At 43.9% G+C, this 21,647-nt stretch overlaps 1 long non-coding RNA gene across 1 annotated transcript in view; it reads left to right on the top strand.

Annotated features, from left to right (window-relative positions):
• The first annotated feature begins 11,232 nt into the window (after positions 1-11,232).
• LOC116157474 (uncharacterized) overlaps positions 11,233-21,647 on the top strand; it is a 101,419-nt gene continuing 91,004 nt past the window's right edge. The window contains exons 1-2 of the long non-coding RNA XR_010384191.1: positions 11,233-11,296; positions 11,714-11,849. This is a non-coding gene — a long non-coding RNA (uncharacterized LOC116157474). The remainder of the gene's footprint in view (positions 11,297-11,713; positions 11,850-21,647) is intronic.

Consider the following 21,647-nt stretch of genomic DNA (forward strand, 5'->3'; position numbering starts at 1 on the left):
GGAGGTGTGGGGGAAGAGACACCTCCAGAGCCCTTCCAGAGCCCTCTCTTCTGGTCTCTCTCTGCAATACCTCCTCCTCCATCCCCACCAGCCCTTACATGGCTGCCAGAGAGCTTTCCTGCAGATTTGGTCAAGTGACTCTCTCAACTGTCCTTCAGTGTACCCTGTAGCTTCCAGGAGACAGTCCCATTCCTTAGCTAGCACCCAAGGTCCTCCATGAGCTGGAACCTACCTGAATGGCTCCCCACCCCAACCCCTGACTCCAAAACTGGCTCACATGCATGCACTCTCAGCCCCCACCCCCAACCCCCGGACCTCAGCGCCCCTGAGAGCTGCCATCTCCACTGCCAGTGGGAACAATACTTCCCAGCAAGTGCTAGTGGGGATGAAATGACGCCTGTAACACTGCTGGCAGAGTACTGACCCACAGGAGCAACTTATTACTGTTCCTTGCCTTCCCTTTCCCTGGGAAACGTGCAAGGATAACACAGCCTGGAGAGGCAAATTTAGGTGTGCAGGGCAATCCCTGGGTAAACATTTCCAGACGCAGGCAAATGTCATCAGGTGTACTTTGCTCAAGCTGATACCGAGGAAGGCATTTCCTGTACTGTTTTTCCTCCTGTGCTCACGGTGAACTCTGAGGTGGTTCAAACACCATCTAGATGCGAAACTCCTTGAAGGGAGAAGCAGGGCTGTGAACCTCTGGGTGTCTTCTTAGGCCTGACACAGCACTAGGTCTTTATTGGCATTTCCAAGAATGTTAATTGGCCAATTAATTGTTAACTGGGTGCATGCAAAGCTGCAGGAATGGGCAGATTATTTCAGGGCATCACCATCTGAAACAGAAGGAGCATTGTTTTAAGAGCCTGTTGAAGCCCAGAAGAAGTACAGTACTTTCTTCTTCCTGTTGCAGAAGCTGGTGGTTTAAAACCACAAGGCATTAGACCAGGAAAGCAACGAGGCTGACTGATGAGTGGTTTGACTTGAGCACTCTGGGCTGGTTGGGCTGTCCATGTTCAGACGTGGATGTGGGCAGAACCTACACCATCCAAGGGTAGCCTCAGCCTACCCTCTCCTCCTTTTTCTCAGTTTAGTCTTCTTATTCTGAGGTTCAAAAGGATGTAAAAGACCTTTAGACAAAGCCCAGTTTCCAGAAACTCTCTACACCAGGCAGACCAGGAACATGGAAATCAACCTCTCCCAGGAAGGGTCCCACTGGATCAGATGAGAAGTGGGGATTCCTCAGTCCAGACTCTCCTGACTCCAGCCAATCTGTCTCATCCTCAGGGTTCCGGCTTCCCACATCTGCTGCCATATTGAACCCACCTGTTCTGGGTTTGCATGGCAGGGAAATTTTCTGATCAATATGCATCTGCCTATTCCTGTACCATGACGAAGTCACCTTTGATACTGGCTGGTCTGCCTCTCCTAATCTCAATTCATCCAATGCCCTTTGAACATCGTAAACATTATATACAGACTATTCTCGCCTTTAGTTATCTCAGTAACTTTCTACTATATGACATTTAAACTATCTGGGTGGTCTTATATACTTTACCTCCTTTAGAACCATAGGAAAAACTGATTGCTATTATTCCCATGAGAGATGGAGACTTTCAAGGAACTTGTTCAAGGTCCTCCCGCAAGGTAGTGATGGGTAAGGACCTCTGCTCTGTGTCAGCAGCCCTCCCAGCAGGAGTCCTGCCCACACTCTGTAGTAGCCCCTGCAGGGTTACATGTAAATGTATTGCTGCTGCAGCTGGCAAGGATACGGCAACTGCGGGCACTGGCATGTGTGGGCAGGTAGGTGTGGCTAGGGACACCGACCAGGCAGGAACTCCGGAGTGAGAGGCTGCTGAAGGATGGAGACTTCTGAGCTCCTAAAAATCTCCTCAGCTCCTAAATATCTTCTCTGCCACCTGGAAGTTGCTGAACAAGGAATAAGATCTTGCAATTCCCAGCTCTGCTCCTTATTGGCTGTGTGGACTGAGTCAGCACACTTGGTCTTTCTGAGACTTTGTTTAACCATCTGCTAAATGGAGGTTTAAATAACACCTGCTTTATAGGGTGGTGAGAATTAAATTTTAAAACGCACGTAACGGGGTTAGCAGCTGCCTAGCCTTTCTTGCTTGACAAGAGGCTGATGTAAATGTGCACATGGTGGGGCTGTGGTGTTTTTTATGTTTTCCTTTTGCTTCTCTTGGTTTCTAGCAAATTAACATGCACTGCTGTTGTCGTAAAAGAGATGCTTTTTAATAACAAAAAGTGTTAATATCCAGACACATAGGAAAAGGGAGATATGACTCCAGTTTATACCAGGATTTAAATAAATGAGAGCAGAGCATTTCCAGAGAGAAAAATGGTAGAATCTCCCTTTATTGGACGCTTCCTATATGCCTGAAACTCTATGTATATTTTGTTTAATTTAAATAACCATCACAGCAACCTATCATTCCAAGTGTCATTAAATCAGGTAGGTGTCATTAGCCCCATTTTGTAGATGAGGAAGCTGAGGTTTGCCTGGGTTTTGCAACTAGCCCAGGTGCACAGAGTTAGTTGGGGATTGAATCCTGGTCTCTCTGATGGCAAAGTCTGTAGTCTTTCCAATAACTTTTCAATTTAACTGTAAGGGTAGGCTGGAACTGGGATGAGGATCGAGGGATTAAGGGAGGGAGCGCAGCAAGCAGGGAGCTGGGGACACTGGCCATGTAAACAAGTTCTGTGGGCACAAAGGACAGGAGAAAAAAGCAGAATGGAATGGAAGTATCTCAGAGGAAAGGTGCCCAATTTCACAAATCTTCAGAGGGGCTCTGCCCCATTTCAGGGAGGTTAATCCCTGTAGCAGCAGTGATTCTGTTTAATTTTCTTTTTCTTTTTTTAATTTTACAGCCTCTCTTTGCAAAGCTGTGAGTGGGGGCACTTAAATATGTGTTGCTAGGTTTCCAAGCCAGCTCTTGGCCCCGGTGGTTCGCTGGGAATGGGCACGCAGAATGGTCCCTGTGTGACCGTCCCAGCCTTGCTGAGGAGTCACGTGAAGCTGCATGAGTTTCTGCAGCAGCTGTTGGAGCCTCCTCTGTCTCCTCCACCCTCTCCTATGTGCAATCCCTTCATTTCATCCCAAGTGAAGGTCCAGGTCTCTTTGGACCCTAGGTTTACTTTGTCAGTTAAATTTCATTTAAATAAATTTAAGAGTCAAAAAAAATTTCATTTAAGCTCCTTCAGGTTTAATGCTTCAGGTTGTTCACTGCATAAGAGCCTACAGCGAGGGACTGCTGAGATCCAGACCACCCCTGAATTTGTACAGAGGCATGGTCTGGACCAGCAGCATCTGTGGTCTCCTCACAAACGTATGGATTTCCCTGAAACGTGGAATGGACCCATCTGATCACAGGTGTTGAATGAAGAAAGTTCGTGGATTTGCTGTCTTCGAGAGAGGCCAAGTGACTGGGCCAGGGTCATATGGGCCCCTAGAGAGGACAAAAGCCCAGGCCTTTTGATTCCCAGACCTATAATGTCTCTCCTGAACCACTGAACCACTCTCCTGTCCCTTTACTCCACCTAAAGACACAGAAAGAAGAGCTGGGAGAACAGGTGCTTGTGGGCAGGGGGGCCTGAGGCTGTACCTGTTGCAGCCGAATTCAGCCAGGCCTCAGTGCAGAAACTAAAGGGCTCATCCTGGCAGACCCAGGGAAGCTGCTGGCCTCTCATAGTGGGGCAAACCTACATCATAGATTTTCCAAGGAAAACTGAGATACAAGCTTTAGAAAAGGAAAGAAAAAATTGACTTGCAAAGAGTGCAAGAGTTCAGACTTCAGGAATGGCTCTCCAAACCCAAAAACATAGCAATCCATTTAAGTAAGCAGACAAACAAATGTGTAAAATTATCCAGGCTGCTGGAGTGGGTTGAATGGTGACCCCCTCACAAAGATATGCCCAGATCCTCACTTCTAGAACCCGTGAATCTAATCTTATTTGGAAAAAGGGTCTTTGTAGATATAATTAAAGATCTCAAGATGAGATCATCCTAGGTTATCATGGTGGACTCTAAATCCAACAACGTGTCCCTTTAAGAGACAGAAAAGGGGAAGACAAGGGAGACAGGGGAGGCCACGTGAAAATGGAGGCAGAGACTGGAGTGACGCAACCACAGGTCACGGACACCTGGAGCCACCAGAAGCTGGGAGAGGCAAGAAAGGATTCTCCCCTAGAGCCTTTGGAGGGAGCATAGCCCTGCCCACAGCTTGATTTTGGACTTCAAGCGTCCAGACCTTAAGAAAATAAATTCCTGTTGCTTCAAGCCACCAAGTTGGTGGTAATTTGCTACAGCAACTAGAAAAACAGTATAGGTACCATGCTAACATTAGCCTGCTCGTTATGGAAAAAAAAAACCCTCAGATGGTGATTGTGTTCACAAAGGTCAGGGTGTCTTTAGACACTGAAGAATTGTTTTTGTTAAGGAGTCCAAGTTCACAGGGAATAGTCAAAGTTTTATTATTTGGGCACCACAGCCAGTCAGGGTTGAGACTGTGGTTATTTTGGTTTATGTCAGGGTGCAAAATGTTTTGTGTTTTGCTTTGCTTTGCCTGACTGGTGGAGGAAATGTTTCCTGACTTCAGCAACATAGCAGAAATTTGCGTCTGGAGGTTGATAAACGCACAGACACCTACAACAGAACCTGGCACTAGTAAGTGTTCTATGTGTTAGTTTTAGCTGTCTTTCTTCTTTTTGTGTGTTTATTCTGAACTTTCTGCAGGGAGCATGCATAACCATTTCCTTCTAATTCAAATACTCACTTGTTTTAAACATCAGAGGCCCGTTACCCTAGAAGAGTTGCAAGTGCCTAAACCAGGTTCTCTGGTCTCCGACACAAGAGACCCAAGTTAAAGGCCTCAGCGTAACCTCACCTCCTTTGTGGTCCCTAGACTACATCTGTGTCATCCCTTTAAGGTGAGGGATGGATCCCAGTATCTGTTATTTCCTCTATTGGTAATAAGAAAATTTTGGTTTTAGAGAAAATTCATGTGTGTGCCTGAGAGGTGGACAACCCCAGGCTGGAGCAGACATGACCAAGTCTCACTGGGTCCTTGAGGGAAGGAGAGAAAGGGAGGGGAGCTGTGTCCAAGGTCACAGTCAGGGTCAGGTATCAGGGAGGGGGCTGTGAGCAGGGATGGGTGGGGGCCTGTGGAGCCTCATGCGCCCAGGAGCTAGTCCTACAGGAGCAAGGCGTGATGTCCACCCAAGGGGCGGCTCAGTCATGGGATTCTGATGTCGAGAATCAGAAGGCTAGGAACTCAGCTGCTGGAAGCCTGGAGGCTGGCATGGGGTTGGAGGGGCTGTTCCCTGGGGTCCAATGTCAGGACCATTGCTGGAAGTTCATTTATTCATTTGTTCATCCAGCAAGCATTTCATTTATTGAGTCCAAAGATAATGACTGAGCTCTGACTATGTCCCCAGCCCAGGCACTGAGGCTCTAGTAGGGAATAAATCAGACCAATGTTCCTGCCTTAAGGGAGGGCGTTCTAGTTCTAGTACGGGAGGCAGATGACAAACAAAATAAACAGGTGACATTTTCAGCAGGTTAGGTAGTGATGAGTGCTAAGGAGAAAAACAAAGCGGGGAAGGGGAATAGGAAATGGAGAGGGGGCTGCCTATTACCCCCAAAGAGGGCCTCACTGATGGGTGACATTTGCATAAACACCCAAGAGTGGCTGGGGAGGGAGGGAGTCGTGCAAGCATCTGGGGAAACATTCCTCTCAAAGACACGCAGCTTCTGTGGGAAGGAGTGAGGACGCTGTCAAAATCCAGAGGAAAGGAAAGTCACCTGAGGAACAGCCCCTGGGTGGGGTTTTTATTTGCCAAGGGAAATAAAAAGTGTGCCCCTCATGTGTTTACACATGAAAACTGAGGATCATAATAAACAATATTCAGTAAATATGAGACATATTTCAAAATCATGATCATACCTCACCTTTCCAAGGAATTGTTTATCTAACTTTATAGACCATAGCATAGAGCTGGACCTTAGCAACCATCTGGTGTCAGTGTTTTCCAAACTTACCAGAAGACCCCACTGGGGTGCTTGATTTAAAGATACAGATTTCAGCCACCCCACCACCTCTAATCCAGGGAAGGGGCCTGGGAATCTATGTGTCCAATGAGAGTCCCAGGTGATGCTGTAACAGGCAAACTAGAGAGACAGGGACGGGTCAATCCTCGTGTTTCACAAGTGAGGAAATCCAGGTCTAGAGAAGGGGAATGTCCTGCTCAGGGTGGAAATGGTCAGTCAGGTAGAGCCAGAAATAACACTGAAATTTCTCAACCCCTCCAGGTCAGTGAAAGTTTTTTTTTGGACAGCACAAAGACTAATATGACATTTAGACCTGGGCTACAACAAGACCCAAAACAAAACAATAAAAGCAAACACCAGGGCAGACAACTGTTAGGAGCATCAGATGTACCTGGGCTGAATCAGTTATTTAAACTGATGCCCAAACTCAGCGCTGAACACTCTGGCAGCTATGGCTGCAGGGCAAACAGGTTGAGTGATTCCATTTAATGGGGCACTGAAATGATCATTTGATAAGAAAAGCTTTTTCCTTTAACAAACAAAATTTAAAACCCTCCGAACCTTCACTCTTCTATTAGGACAGTTCCAGAAGAAAAGGGGAAAATAAGGAGGGAGAGAATGGCAGGAGGAGAGCTCCACCCTCTCGCAATCAGAACGATGTCTTCCATGTAACTGACCTCATGTGGGCCCTCTAGTGTCTCGACCCTCCCAATAGGCCTTGAATAACTATGTGCTTGAAGGGACCCCAGGATAGATGTCTGTAGATCTTTCTCTGATGCTGCCTAGTGTTCTTCATGAGAATGGGCTGTGAGGCCTGAAAAGAACGGTGTGATCCCGTGACCAGTTATAGGACCCACTGGCCTTTGGAGGCCTTCCCTGGAAAAGAGGACTAATCAAGCTGCAAGCTGCTGGGGGCCGAGAGGGCGTGGGCTGCAGGGCTCCCCAAGGCCCAGTGCAACTCAGCACCTGTGGCTCTCGGCCCTGCTAGTCTGGGCAGGGGCAGTCTGGGGCTTTGTGTGTGAATGTGTGTGCTGCGTGCGTGAAGAGCACCCTGCCACACACGTGGGCACTCGGACTCCATGCTGCTCCCCAGCTGCGTGGCTGTGGGACCACATATGCTTGCTGCAGCCGCTCAGGCAGAGCTGGCCTCCTGGAGAAAGTTTGTCTTTCCAGGCCTGCTGTGCCGGCCTATACACAATGGCCTTTGTCGTTTGTTCTTCCTGTGTGGGGACAAAAGCCCTTTCAGTTGCTGTGGAATGTACAGAAAGTTCTGTGCTGAAGGGCTGCCGGCCCTGGCCAGGAATCTTGCCAATGGGGATCCTTTGGGGGACCAGGCTGCTTCCACCTGAAGGTCCCAGAGCCCTGCCCAGCTGCTTCCCCAGAAGCCTGCCGAGATCTGTGTGTGTGCGGGGGGGGGGGGTGTCCCCCACTCCCGCTCCCCACACCAGTGCCAACCTGCATTGACCCATCCTCAGCATGGCTGAGATGCTGCAGGCCTGTCGAGGTGGGCTTGGCACCTGGCGTGGGGCTTTGCTGCCTCACTCGACCCTCCCAACTCAAGGCTGCAGTGATGTTACCCCCACTTTGCAGCTGGGGTGACAGGTCTTCAGAAAGGGGACCAGGGGAGGGCAGTGCTGAGACAGCAGAGCCGGCAACACTGAAAGGGGGAAGGAAGGAACTTACAGCTCAAGGGCAGGGCCACAAGGCCTCAACCCACAGTGCGGACACTTTCATCTCCAATTTAAGCAAAACAAAATAAAAATACAACCGAGCCTGAGGTGGGGGTGAGGGAGGGGAGTGGGGGAGGGAAGAAACTGCCTCCACAAAACCTAACAGTGGCACAAGTGGCCTTTCTCACTGCTATTTACATACCAGGGTGTGTCCACCGTCGCAGAGCCGGGGACTCACCACACAGAGACCTGTTGCCAAAAGACCGCGGGGCTGTGCTATTTTCAGAGGCCATTTTCCACGTTGCTATTGTCTGCATTTTTCTAACCAGGATGGGGCAACTCCTAGGGTGCTGAAGCCAGCCGCTGTTGAACTTTGCTCCAGTTTCAAATGTAAACGAGCAAGTGCCAGTAGGAAGTGCCCAGAAACGAGTCTGAGCCATCAGCCCCCAGGGGAGCCCCAAGCCGCTACTCCCGGGAGGGAGGGAGTGGGGAAGGGAGGGAGCTAAGGGCTGGGGAACAGTGTTGCGTGTTCACAAGCAACTTGAACTGGGTCCGTCGGAGCCCTAGTCTCTGGGGTGGATTGCACAATCTTCCAATCTTCTGGGCAAAAGAGGAAGGAAGGAGAGAGGGGAGCAGAGGGGTGTGGGGATCAGCCCAGCTTTTATATGCAATCTTGTTTAAACAAGATTCTTACGGGGGGTAATCCTAAAGGTTGGGCTTTCTTATTACCTCAGCCCTCTGGGGAAAGAATATGTGACTTTAGGGTTCCAGGAGGGGTATTAAATTGCCTCTTAGAGATGAGAGCCCCAAACAAGCAGATAAAGTTAATGGAAATGGGGGGACTCCCCTGTGTCCCGTGGGGATGTTCTTCGCTCCCCATTATCCGGGTCCATATCTTCTCCTGCACAAGACGTGCCCCAAGACTGAGAAGAAAGCTGACATCTAGTTTCAGAGCAGCCTTTGAGGGCGCAGCTCTGTGCGGTAGGTTGGTGCTGAGGAGGCAGAGGGAGACGGAGGAATGAGCCTGGCTGGCCATGCAAGGATTGTCCAGTCCTGTGGTGGCTGAGCAGGTGCAGGGCATTAATTTTTAAATCTCTATTAAATCACTATTATGTGCCTAAAACTGTTAGATGTTCTGGAAAAACCCCAAGTAGTTGACGTATAATTCAATGTGTATTTGCTGTCTACCAAGTTCACGGGTACTGTCTTAGGGAAGGAACAACCGCAGCAGGAGAGGCAGGTGCTTGAGTGGGGTGAGTGGGATGTGGTCAGGCTCTGCATTCAATCTGCCTGGCTTTGAAGCCACACGTGGCTGTGTGACTAGTAAGGCTTTCTCTTTGCCTCTATTTTTCACCTATAAACTGGGAATAATTTGCCAGGGTTGTTGTGAGGATTAAACATAAAATGCTTAGCACAGTGCCTGGAACAAAGTAAATGCTCAATGGACATTAACCATCACTTATAATTACCCAAGACTCTGATCTGACCCTTGCCCTTCATGTATTTACAGCCTAAAGTGAAAAGTAAGGCATGTCCTAAAATAGAACTACCGACCTGGTTATTGCTGATAAATATGCTGTAGGTATCAGAGGAGGACAAAGACCTTTCAAGCAGGAATCTTTAAAGAAGGCTTCCCGGAAGAGATGGAGAACAGGGCCGTCAGAATTGGGTGGGAACTGAGCAGGTGAGGACAATCCAGCTGGGAGCATACATTATGCACAAGGATGCGGAGGCAGGAAAATGCCAGGCATGTTTGTGGAGCACCAGGTTGCTTTGGCTTGGCTTGAGCTAAAGTCCCATAGGGCAGTTGTGAGAAATAAAATTGGAGATTAGGTAAATCAGTGCCAGGTGGCAGACTGCGGAGTTTGAACTTTATTGTGTTTACAATAGGAAGCCCTGGGGAGGGCTTTGAGAAGAGAGTGCGTTCTGCTTCTCCTGTCTTCCCTGAGGACGATCTGGACTCACATGCTGAGATGATGCTCAACACACCATCACCAGACTTGCAGAGACTCTCATCTGCTTCTGTTTCTCGCCTACCACTATGCTGGAGGGCAGGACCCCTCCATGGTGTGAAAAGATCATTTCTTCTCTTCTCCCACCCTTGGAGCATTCAGGACCAGCTGGGAAATGACTGGAGAATGGGGATGTGGTTGGGGAGGCTGCTTCAGGTCACTAAATGGAGCTAAAGTTGGTCTGGAACTACGTTGTCCAGCATGGCAGCCACTGGCCACTTATGGCTACTGAGCACTTGGAATGTGACTACTCCAAACTGAGATGTGCTTTAAGGATAAAATGCACACCAGATGTCAAAGACTTAGCACAAAAAAGGAATATGAAATAGCTCTTTAATGATATTTTTAATATTGTTCCATGCCGATGAAATATTTTGGATATGTTGGGTTAATAAATGTTATTCAAGTTCATCTCACTTGTTCCTTTTTACTTTACGTGACTACTAGAAAATTTAAAATTACGCATGTAGTTCGCATTCTATTTCTGTTAGTCTAGAGAAATAAAGACTGGGTGATTTACAACCTGGATAATTACTAGGGCTGTGAATATACACCCCATTTTAGCCTGTGTGGGGTGCCAGGCTCAGATTTGAACCAAATCAGCTTTATGCTCAGGATAAGAAGCTCAGGGAGGAAAGTGTGCACCCATTTTTGTGTATCAATGCTCCAAATTTCTCCCAAAGTTGGTTCCAAAATTCTGACTTTCAGTTGAGGCTGGAAGATGACAGGACATAGTGTTGTGGGGGCCACTTTGGGAAAGTCCTCACCCATGAGAGGAGAAGCTTCTAGGATGTAGGGGGTGCTGGTTATTGTTTTTGGGCCTTCTGACCGCAGCTCCTTGTGTGAATCTGCCTGTGAACACTACCACCACCTGGGGCAGGAACTGGTGCAAAGGCTGGATCAACAGGCCTGTGAAAAACACACTATATGCGAAGGAAATTGGTCAAGCCGTTTAAAAGGTTCATCTTAAGGTTTTGTTGAAGCGGGAAGCCCCATAAAAAGACCGGCAGGACCCCTACGCAGGGCCACTGCTCTCCTCCCACTAGCGTCTGGTTCCCCGACCCAGACGCTTTATCTCACTTTTTGCCTCTAAAGGGGCTAACTTACACCTAGAATTCCATTGGTTCTCTGAGCTCACTCCTCATTGGTTATTATTCTCACTTCTGATTGGTTATTATTCTCACTCCTGATTGGGTATTACTCTCACTCCTGATTGGTTATTACTCTCACTTCTGATTGGTTATTACTCTCACTTCTGATTGGTCCACTTTCCTAACTTCTGATTGGTCCATTTGTAGTACTTTATTTGCATGGAGCTCACTCCTGATTGGTCTATTTCTACAAAGCTTGTTTCTGGTTGGTCAACTTCTGTTGTACTTTATTTGCATATGATGTTGCAAAGTGTAAAACTGGCAGCCTATAAAAGGCCTGTGTAAATTTACAGGTGGGGTCGAGAGTTTCAAGTGTTAACTTTTTTGGGCCGCTGGTGTGGTAAACGTGAGTTCCTCATCTTTCCGAGTGCTGCTTGCTGTCTCGTAGGGATCCAGGTTGGTGTCACAACTGAGCTGTAACACCCAGCTGTAACCCATTTGTCTGCAACATTGTAATTACGGATTATTATTTTTTTAATTGCCTCCTGTGCATTTCAGGATTTTCCTAATTTTCTACAGAAATTTTTCTTTTTAAAAGCAGGAAGGGAGAAGTCATAGGTTCTCAGCTGCTACTAGGTGGAAGTACTCAGGGAGGGAACTCAGACAAGATGCTGCAAGTTCCCAGGCTTAATGTGAAGCAAATCACAATGGGGACGGGTTTCTTGTGAGAGTCAGAGACGCATGTCAGCCTCCCGCATAGACAGGCCTGACTGCTGAGTATGGATGTGGTATGAAAGTTCAGGGTGTTAAGGAGACATACTGAACTAGGTTCAGATTCTTACCAAACACATTCCCTTCTGTGTGTCCTTGCAGATCATGTTCCGTCTCTGAGCCTCAGCTTTCTCCTGCTGGGCTGGTAACGCCTTTAAGGATAATGAATACACGCGTACCTTGGAAATACTTCGGGTTTGGTTCCAGACCATGGCAATGAAGTGATTACTGCCACAAAGTGAGTCACCTAAATTTTTTTTTTTGGTTTCCCAGTGGATATAAAAGTTATGTTTACACTATATATTCTAATCTGTTAAGTGTGCAACAGCGTTGTCTTTTAAAAAAGTATATTTTAAAAATAAATTAGAACTATGATGAGATATTGCCTCACACCAGTCAGAATGACCATCAACAAAAAGTATAGAAATAATGCTGGAGAGAATGTGGGGAAAAGGGAGCCCTCCTACACTGTTGGTGGAAATGTGAACTGGTGCAGCCACTATGGAGGCCAGCATGGAGGTTTCTTAAAAAACAGAGTTATCATATGATCCAGCAATCCTACTCTCGGAAAAGACATAAAACTCTGATTTGAAAAGATACATGCATCTCAATGTTCATAGCAGCACTATTTACAATAGCCAAGACATGGAAGCAATTTAAAAGTCCATGATGATTGGATAAAGAAGATATATATAATATGCTGCATCTTCTTTATCCATTCATCTATTAATGTGCACTTAGGATGCTTCCATATCTTGGCAACTGTAAATAATGTTGCTGTTAATAGCGGAGTGTATGTATCTTTTTGAATTAATTCTTATTTTATGGTTGGTTTTATTCCTTTAATAACTATGTAAGTTTAAAAATCTAAAGCTCTAAATGTTACTAGAAATAATGAACAGTCCATACGTATAAATTTAAAAAATATATGCAGTATATTGTGTATATTGTTTATATGCAATATATTGTATATGTGCAGTCAAATTGTAACAGTTCTACCTAATAAAATGAAAATGAAGGTAAACGTACACACACACACACACACACACACACACACACACGAATACTACTCAGCCATAAAAAATGAAATAATGCCATTTGCAGTGATATGGGTAGACCTAGAGATTATGTTACTAAGTGAAGCAAGCTCCCCAACTAACACTGCTGCTTCTCCCACGTGGGCCCTGCCTCCATTCTTAAACCTGCCTTTCTTATTTCTAACCTCTGTGCCTTGTTCCTGTGGTTCCTTCTGCCTGGAATGTTCCTACATGCCCATCTGAGCCTTGCCTTTTCTTCAAAACTCAAGCAGCAACTTTCCTGTGAATTTGTCCTCAACCTCCCTAGTCACATAAGCTCTATGACCTTTCTCTGAAGCAAGACCAGCTATTTCTCACTTATGATGCCTGGTAGGATGGCTGATACACGATATCTAGAGCATAAGCTCCTTGAGGGCAGGCATATATATCTTCTCTGTAGTGTTTAATGTTCTCATATATCATTGTTGAATAACTACCCACCCTTACTGTCCAAAGTTCCTTGCTGTCCATTGAGAGCTGTTCCTATGCTATCAGAAACCCGACTGGTTGAGGCTTGAAAAATACCTTCGATGCAACGGGATTTGATCTGCATGGCCCAGAGATGGGGATTTTATACATTTCCAGCTCTTTAGATAAACAGCTGCCAATGTTTCATGTAAAGAGTCTGTGATGACATAGATGAGTCAATAAATAATGTAACACTATTTGTCAAACTGCATGCACAGCAGCAGGGCAGCAGGGCACCCAAGCTGACCTTATTCTTCATTCCCCAATTGTTCAGAAGAACAATAGATTTACTCATCTAGAGGAGGCTAGGGGAGTGGCCCAGTTCAGATCTTATGACCCTGTGACATTCGATATTCACTTTGATTGTATTACACTGTTTGAGCTGAAAAATCTGTGTGTGTGTGTGTGGAGTGGGGTGGAGGGGGTAGTTTGCACAGTAGGAGAGAAAACTTTTTTTTTAAAGCATGGGCCATGGTATTAGATGTGAATGTGAACCTCAGTTCTATTTTGTCCTAGCTATGAAACTTTAGGCAATCTCTTTACCTTGCTCAGCCTCAGCTTAGCTTCTCGTCTGTAAAATGGGGATATTGTACCTACCTTGTTATCTTTGTAGTGAAGATTAATAATGCAAATTGACTGGTACAGTGTAGTATATTAGTAAGCTTACAAGAAATGAATTTTCTCTGCTTCACTTTCCTTCCCTTCTCAGGTAACAATGATACCATTATTTGTGCTAGTAATAATAGCAGCAATAATAGTATTATAAAACCTTGTATTTTCAAAATTTTTTCTTGTTTGAGTTCCAACAGTCCCTTTAAAGTAGCTGAAGTAGGGATTTTTAATTCCACTTGTCACATTAGGAGACAAATCCAAGGTCCAAGTTGCAATGAAGTAATAGAAATAATACAGTTTCACAGAGATCCTGTCTGCAAACCTAGAAATGTGTTGCTTTCCTGCACCCTAGTCTCCCTTCCCTACAACTTTTTCTATTCTTTCTTTTTTCTTTCACTCTCTCTGTTTTCTTTCTTTCTTTCTTTTACAGGTGGGTAGGAAGGAACGTTTTGTTCCTATACGTTCTCTCCTTATGTGATCTCTTATGCACACTAGTCTATAATTACCATCTCTATATAGATGACTCATACAAGGATCTTTAGAGCTCTCTCCTGAGTTCCAAACTGGTACATCTGGCTAGCTGCCTACTCAACATCGATTCTTGGAGTTCTTAAATGCACCCCAAGTTTAACAGATGCAATCTAATCCAGTAGTTCTCGCTGCTTAAAACCCTTCCGTTCTTCCCATTGTTCTAAGGAAAAGGGTGAAATTAACATAGTTTACCGTGTTGTGTTGTGGGTCATCTAGCCCCAGCTACCTCTCCAGCATCACCTCCTGTGGGGACCCATCTTGAACCCCAGAGTTGGTATGAAGATTATTTCAAGCTGAGGACATTGAGGATTCAACAAGTGCAGTAAGAAGCCTTCTTCCCTTATTTAATAAAAACAGAGACTTCTGGGAAATGAAACTGCCACAAATTGCCTCTTGAGGGTAACTTTTACTCCTGAGAAGGAGACCAAGAGTAAACCTACCATAATCCCCTCCCTGGGAAAGTTTTACGACCATGAAGAAGTCAAAAAGACCGCTTGTATCTGCATAAATAAGCATTATCACAAACTTTTCTTATGCCCCATTTGTATTTCTGGAAACCTATTTGTCTCTTCTGGAGAAACACCTTTGTTCTCCCCATAGTGGCTTTTCTCCCTTTTTCCCTACTAAGTTAGGTCTATAAGCCTATAACTTTAACCATTTACTGAGCTACTACTTTTGGAATCTCCACTATGCCTATGGCTAATTTCTTTTCTCCTGTTAATCTATCTTTTGTTAGTTTAATTCACAGGCCCACTCATGACTGAACCTAAGAGGGTAGAGGAAAAGTTTTTGTTCCCTGATGCCCTCTTTTTCTCTGTGCTCTACCACGCTGGCTTCCTTTTAGTCTCATAATTCCTCTTTCTACAGACCCGGCCATGCTCTTTCCTTTTCCAAGAATTCTCTTCCCTTCCCTTGGCACCTGTTAACTACCACTCATTCTTAGAACTCAGTTCAAACAGTTCCTCCCAAAGGAAGCCGCCTCTGGCCTCCCAGTTTTAGGCTCTCAGGGCATCCTGTGCTTTTCCTTTGTAGCACACATAACAGTACAATTAAACTTTGTATGATTATTTGATTAATGTTTTCTCCACCAGTGAAAGCTTCTTGGTGGTAGGGGTTCTGTCTATTTTTTGTTCACTGTTGTATTCTAAGTTCCTAGCACAAAGTAAGCACGCAAGAAAAACAAAGTACTGAATGAATACATGAATAAAGGATAGAGGAGAAACTCTGCACCACTCCCTCCAGGATACCCCTTTGAAACCCCAGACAGGTGGATCCTCTACATCACAGCTCTTTGAAGACTGGCCATGTAACTGGGGCAAAGCAATTTCAAAAGAGCCAGTGTTAATGTGGGGAAAAGGTGTTAACTCATTACAGTGGCAACTGTCCTGGTCATGGATTACATGACAGTTTATTTGAGAAAGATTGACCCAGAAAACCATCCCACAACATGCAACATGCATGAGAGAACCAGATCAAATCTAAAAATAGCTCCATCACTGGAAATAGAAACACTTTAGTGAGGAATCTGCCTCTCTCCTTGCAACCTCTACCCTTACAGAGATTTTACCCTTATGATTGAACTACAGAATCCCAGGGTGATAGTGCTGACCTGGTTAGATGCAATCTGGTCTACTGCTCTCATTTTAAAATGAGAAAATTAGGACCAGAGAGGCTTAGTGACTTCTCTCATATCACCCAGGTAGTCGCTTGCAGAATCAGGGCTCAGACAGAGACTTTCTGCTTCTCTTCCACGGTGATACTGGTTTGACACCTCCAAGGTTTTAGACAGCTCAGATGCTAAAGACCCTGCAAAATTTATGTTCTTTTGGGTCATCCAAAAGGGAGGTAGGAGAGCCAAGTTTACTTCCCACTTCTTTGGTTCACTGTCAAAATGAACAGGAACTTGGGTTGCAGGGATCCCAGAAAACCACTCAAGATCCAGGAGAAGGATACCTGGGATGGAGACTGGCCTATGGCAGCATGGAAGTCAGGAGCTTGGATTCTGAGGTCTGGTCTTTGTTCTGCCACCTTATAGCTTGGACTATCACTTGGGCAACACATGTGTTTCTCTAAACATTTGTTAAATAGGTTGATAATACTGGCCTTAGCCATCTTGAGACTCAAATAAGATAATGTACTAAAGAACTTTAGCATAAAGCCTGGCATTCTGGCGGTCAATACATGGAGATATTGTTCATTTCCTTTCCAATTCAAGTTCATAAACATTTGTGGACAGTCTGCTTTAAAGGCAAACCATCAGGGAGCAGGTAATTATTTGGGGGGAGAAAACTCAGCCCTCCTTCCAAATGACACTTCTTTCCATATGTTAATATATTTAATCAGGTTGCAGTCAAGTCCCGCCAGCCAGCTGAGCCTCTTTTGGTGACTTTGCATATCTATTCTCTGATCCATTAGTCACAGGATTTTCAGGTCAACATCTGGAGCAATCTTGGTGTCCTTACTCCCAAATTCTCAGGTAGCTTTTCCCTGTACCACCCAATCACTGACAAAGAGCACTCATGAACGCTGGAGACCCTGCCCAAGAGAAGATGGAAGGGATCCTCTTTCAAGCCTTTGTAATTATGCTATAAAATTTTTTTGAATTAGATTGGGAATATTTTGAGTTCCTGAAATCCCTTATCTGCCTAAAAGCGGAGACTCCCAAAATAACTCAAAAGAACTCAACTGTCATAAACCTCCTTTCCAGGAGCAACTGGAATCTTTTGAGAGAAGTCAGCACCACACCCAAAGAGACATTATCACCAGACAATCACATCTCCCATCCACTTGCTTAAGGGCCCATTTTTCTTTCCTATGCAGTGTCTTTCTCCCTCTTCCATTCACTTCTTAAGGTGTAATGAAATAAAATTCATATTTTATGGCAAGATGAGAAAAATTTAAACATAATTTTTTTCTTTGCCTATTTGGGCCTCCTGCCTCCCCTTTAGTGTGTGTTGTGCATCTGCATTAACCAGGTCTCCTTAGGAGATAACATTCCTTCTTATCTCATCAAGGGTCACAATTATTTAGGAGATAACCTTCTTAATTTGTAAGGGGCCTAGATGACCTGTGACCCACTGCTCTTGTATGTGTAGATCTGGATTGTGTACACTGTTAATAATACCTCATTTAACGTACAGCTCTGTCTCAAAAAAACATGTAACTATGCTTTGATCTCTAATGGGTGGAACAGTTCTCCAGGCTTTCTGAGGGGCTGTTTCTGGATTATAATCCTCAGTTTGGCTAGAAGAAAATTTTCCATTTCTTTCTTAGATAGACTGATTAATTTGGTAGATAAGCCCCCAATTTGGACTGCTTCTTTGAATCACACTTCTTTGTGAAATCCCATACAAATGTGTTTATAATTCATCTTTTCTCCTGCTAATCTGCTTTTTGTCAGTTTAATTTGCTGGCTCTCACATTTAGAACCTAAGAAGGAAGAGAGGGAGTTTTTCCTCCCTAACAAATATGATCATGGGACCACCATACTATTCATAACTAAAAAACAAAACACAAAATTAATGTAAGAAAGTTTAAGTGCTTTCCCCTTCCCCTCCTACCACCAAATATTAAATTTTTTCAAAAGAATTGTCTCTGGCGTCTCTGCTTTAGCAGTGCCTAAACACATCTGCATATTGTGTGATCCAGTATCATTAGTCCTAATTTTACAGACCAGGAAGTAAAGGCTGGAGTTGAGGGCAGATTCAATAGGTAAGGAGTGGAGTCAGAACAAAGTGAAGCCTGTTGAAGGAGTCGAAGCCTTCTACTACACGTCATTAGCCAATCCTTTAGACTATTCACTGTTTTTCCTTGTGGTCAAGGGCACTGAGATAAACATCTTGGGGCATGAAGCTTTGGGTACATGTAGCTCTGAATCCTTCCATAGAATAGCCTCTAAGAGGTAGAATTTTGAACTCAGAGCCTACAAACACTTAAGCATCTGACTATGTTATTTATTAAATTATCTGGTAATAGTTTCTCATTTCTTAGGAACCAGAAAATCCGGCACTCAAAGTTGCTGCTTCTACTTTCCAGAAAGGAAGCTTTGTTCAGGGAAAATAAAACAAAACTTAGAAATAAAACAGAGAGATGTTTGTGCGACCTTTAATATCATATGAGAACATACCCTAACAGGCCCAGCTGAGGGTCAGCTGAGTCTCTGAAAGAATATAACTTTATGTGATGAACAATTGATTATTATTGTTATTTCAACAATTTAACAGTTTCGGGAGGTCTTACTGTTACCAACCAGAATCCTTGGACTCTAATCAATAGAAATTGATAAAAGGCCAGACGAAGCATTCAGGCAAGGCTTTACTGGGACTCGTACAGCAGCATGGGGGAGCAAGAACAAGAGACAGGTGCTCTTGCTTGCTTTCTGAGGAGAGTGGGCTGATTCTTTAAATAAGTTGAGTGTTGGGCTGGAGGGGTGCCTTAGGTGCTCTGCCCAGCCCCTTGGTGGTGCTGTGTGCAGGATCATACGCAGTACCCTGCTTTTGCTCCCAGCACCTCTGAAATAGCATTTGGTCTGTGCCCTTTTTGCATCTTGTTGTTCATAACTGCCCCAACTGCAGCATGCATGTTGTTATTTTTAATCCCCTGTAGTTTCTTTGTTTTCTGTTGCTCGAGATGTTTGTCCAGGTGTAAGTGCAAGCACACTGATAAAGGGTCCCAGGTCCCTGCCTGTCTCACTGCTGCCCCCCCAAGGGCTCCCTAAAGTAGACAGCAGCCCCTAGACCAAGATCCAACAGAAAATATAATTTTGAGATCCTTTGATCCTCCCCAGCCTACCTGTTTCAGGATTACTTCAACCAACTAGTGAATTTATGCAAGGATATGGCAAATTTGGGTCATTTTCACTGCTCTTATGCATCAAAGTCTGATGATGACACCTACCTATCTGTTAAGATGTCTTTGTCTTTCAAAAATTAGAAACAGAAAATGCAATTCTTCAAGTCATGTCTATCTGCCTATTGGAAACTGGTAGGACCTGGCTATTGGCTTTCAGAGGAGAATTTGAAAGGTGTGGTCTGGGTCCCAGAAGTGCTGACCAGAGAAAAGACCTGGTAGATGATGTTGGAGGTTAAATGCCTGTTTTCCAGATTAAAGGCTGGAAGCCTGGTTAAGGGTCTGTGGTACCATGGTTTGTGCTAGGAGGTCTGAGAAAGCTTACAAAGGTGACGTAGAGACCTGGGCTTGCAGGCTTTTGTTCACATGTCTTTGTTTAAAGGGTTCTATGGGATGGAACCATGAAAGATCCCCAGAGTGGGTGGGGAGAAAGTAGTGGCTTACAGTTTCTATCTGTCCAGCTCTGTGGTCTCACAGTTGTTTACCTGCAGAAGTTATTTTTGTTTGTTTTTTTCTGGAGGCACATGTGTCGGTGTTGGCCTTTGCATCTGACCCATGGCTGAAGTTATAGTACTGATGTTTGTGGTGCTTATTTGTGCATCAGTAACATTGCCCCTCCCCAGAGGAAAAAGAATTAACCATTTATGACAACTGTAATTAATTGAAGCCCTGCATATCGGTGATTGGCTTTGTTGGGGGAAGCTAGATTAACACATCCTAGGACTCTATCATTTGTACTCATTATAGGGAGCTCAAAAGAATGAAAAGAAAGGCAAATAGTATTAAGCTAACAATCAGCACTCTATTCTAAAAATGTACCAAGGATTTGTTTCAATCAAGTATAGTAAGACATGAAAACACAGAAATGATTCTCATGGCTAGAAGTTTATACTCACAGAACCCTAGAAACGGGAGTCAGGGCATGCTGTGCAGGGCCACATGGGGAAGCACCAGGGTCAGTCAGGAGACAGGAGGAAGGAGCATGACCTCCTTTATTGGTGTTTTTATGGGAAGGAATGGGCAAAGCAGGGTAGGTATGTCAAGTCAGTTTAAGATTAGTTAGTTTAAATGATTTTGGTGGGCTCTGGGCTGTAGAGGTAGTCCCTAGTTGTCTGGCATCTAACCCTGAGGTGACTTAGTGCCAGGGGAATATTGACTTGGTGTGTGACAGTTTAATAAAAGAGATGGTTGAGGGTGTGGGCACTGGATTGGTTGGTATATATATATCAATGGTGTATTTGCAGAGGGTGTTTGCCTTCTAGGAATTAGCTAGTCCTGGGAGGGGCAGTCTGTTCAGGATCAAGGTCTCAAATGTCAAAGCATTTTGAATATGAATACAGAAAATTAGAAAATATAGTCAATATGTTGTCATTTAAAAAACACTAAGGAAACTTCTATGAAGTATTTTAAACATTTGATAAATGAATGCAGAATTATATCTGGATCCATATTCACCAATACTCCTATAGAGGTGAATCCTTGAACAGATAAGAATGATTTGATAATTTTGGTTTAAAAACAGTTGTACGCTTTACCCTGATTTTATCACGGTGTGGAGTGTAATATAAATGTACATCTCATTTTAGGTAAGATTTTGGGGTTTTTTTGTTTTGTTTTTTTTTTTTTGGAAAACCTAATTAATTTGGACTTTCTGATTTTTTGATACTGGTTATATGGGTTAGACAAATTATTATTTCAACAAAATATATCAGGTTATGAGAATGTAAATACGTGCATTCAACTAAATTGAATGATGACAACAAATGTGTTAGTGAAAAAGAAAAGAAATGGATTGGTTCTTGTGAATTTCAGACAATGCTTCAAATCTTTTGGATTTCATTACTTCACTTTCAATATCCGTAGAAAATTTCTGTCATCTCTCTGACAAACTTTTAATATTAACAATGATTGTGTTATTTTGTAATTGCAACTTAAACATAATTTATAAGATCCTCAAACAACCTTAAGACTTTAGACTAATATTATAATTAATTAGTGAGAAGTGTTTGGCTACTTGGAATATTATTAAGAAAATTAAAATTCACAGAGAGATAGAAGAGTACTGAGTCTCCAAGCATAGGTTTTACCTTAAAAAAAAAAAACCAATGAAGTGGTAAAGTCGATACAATATATATTATACTTTGTCTTGTAAGGTTAATTATATCTTAAAACTAAGATTGTGATCTAACTTGATAATTGTATGTTTAAATATATAAATATTAAAATGAGTACACAAAATAAATTATATGTGATGAAGAGAAAATGCATGGTTCAAAATTGATCTTGCAGTTTTTAGTGTAATTTTCACTAAAAGCAGTAAAAAAAAAATTACTTTCTGTGTAATCTGCCCAGGTAGCAGAGGTGCCTCATGCCAGCTGAGTATTTTCCCTTGAAAGCTTAATTTATAGTGCTTTGAAACAAGCATTGAAAGTTTCTCACTTCTGAAAGAGCTATATCACCTAATCATGATAATGATGACGATGTTATCTTCTGCTGTGTTT

The sequence above is a fragment of the Camelus dromedarius genome, chromosome 15 (genome assembly GCF_036321535.1).
Source record: "Camelus dromedarius isolate mCamDro1 chromosome 15, mCamDro1.pat, whole genome shotgun sequence".
Taxonomy (NCBI): domain Eukaryota; kingdom Metazoa; phylum Chordata; class Mammalia; order Artiodactyla; family Camelidae; genus Camelus; species Camelus dromedarius.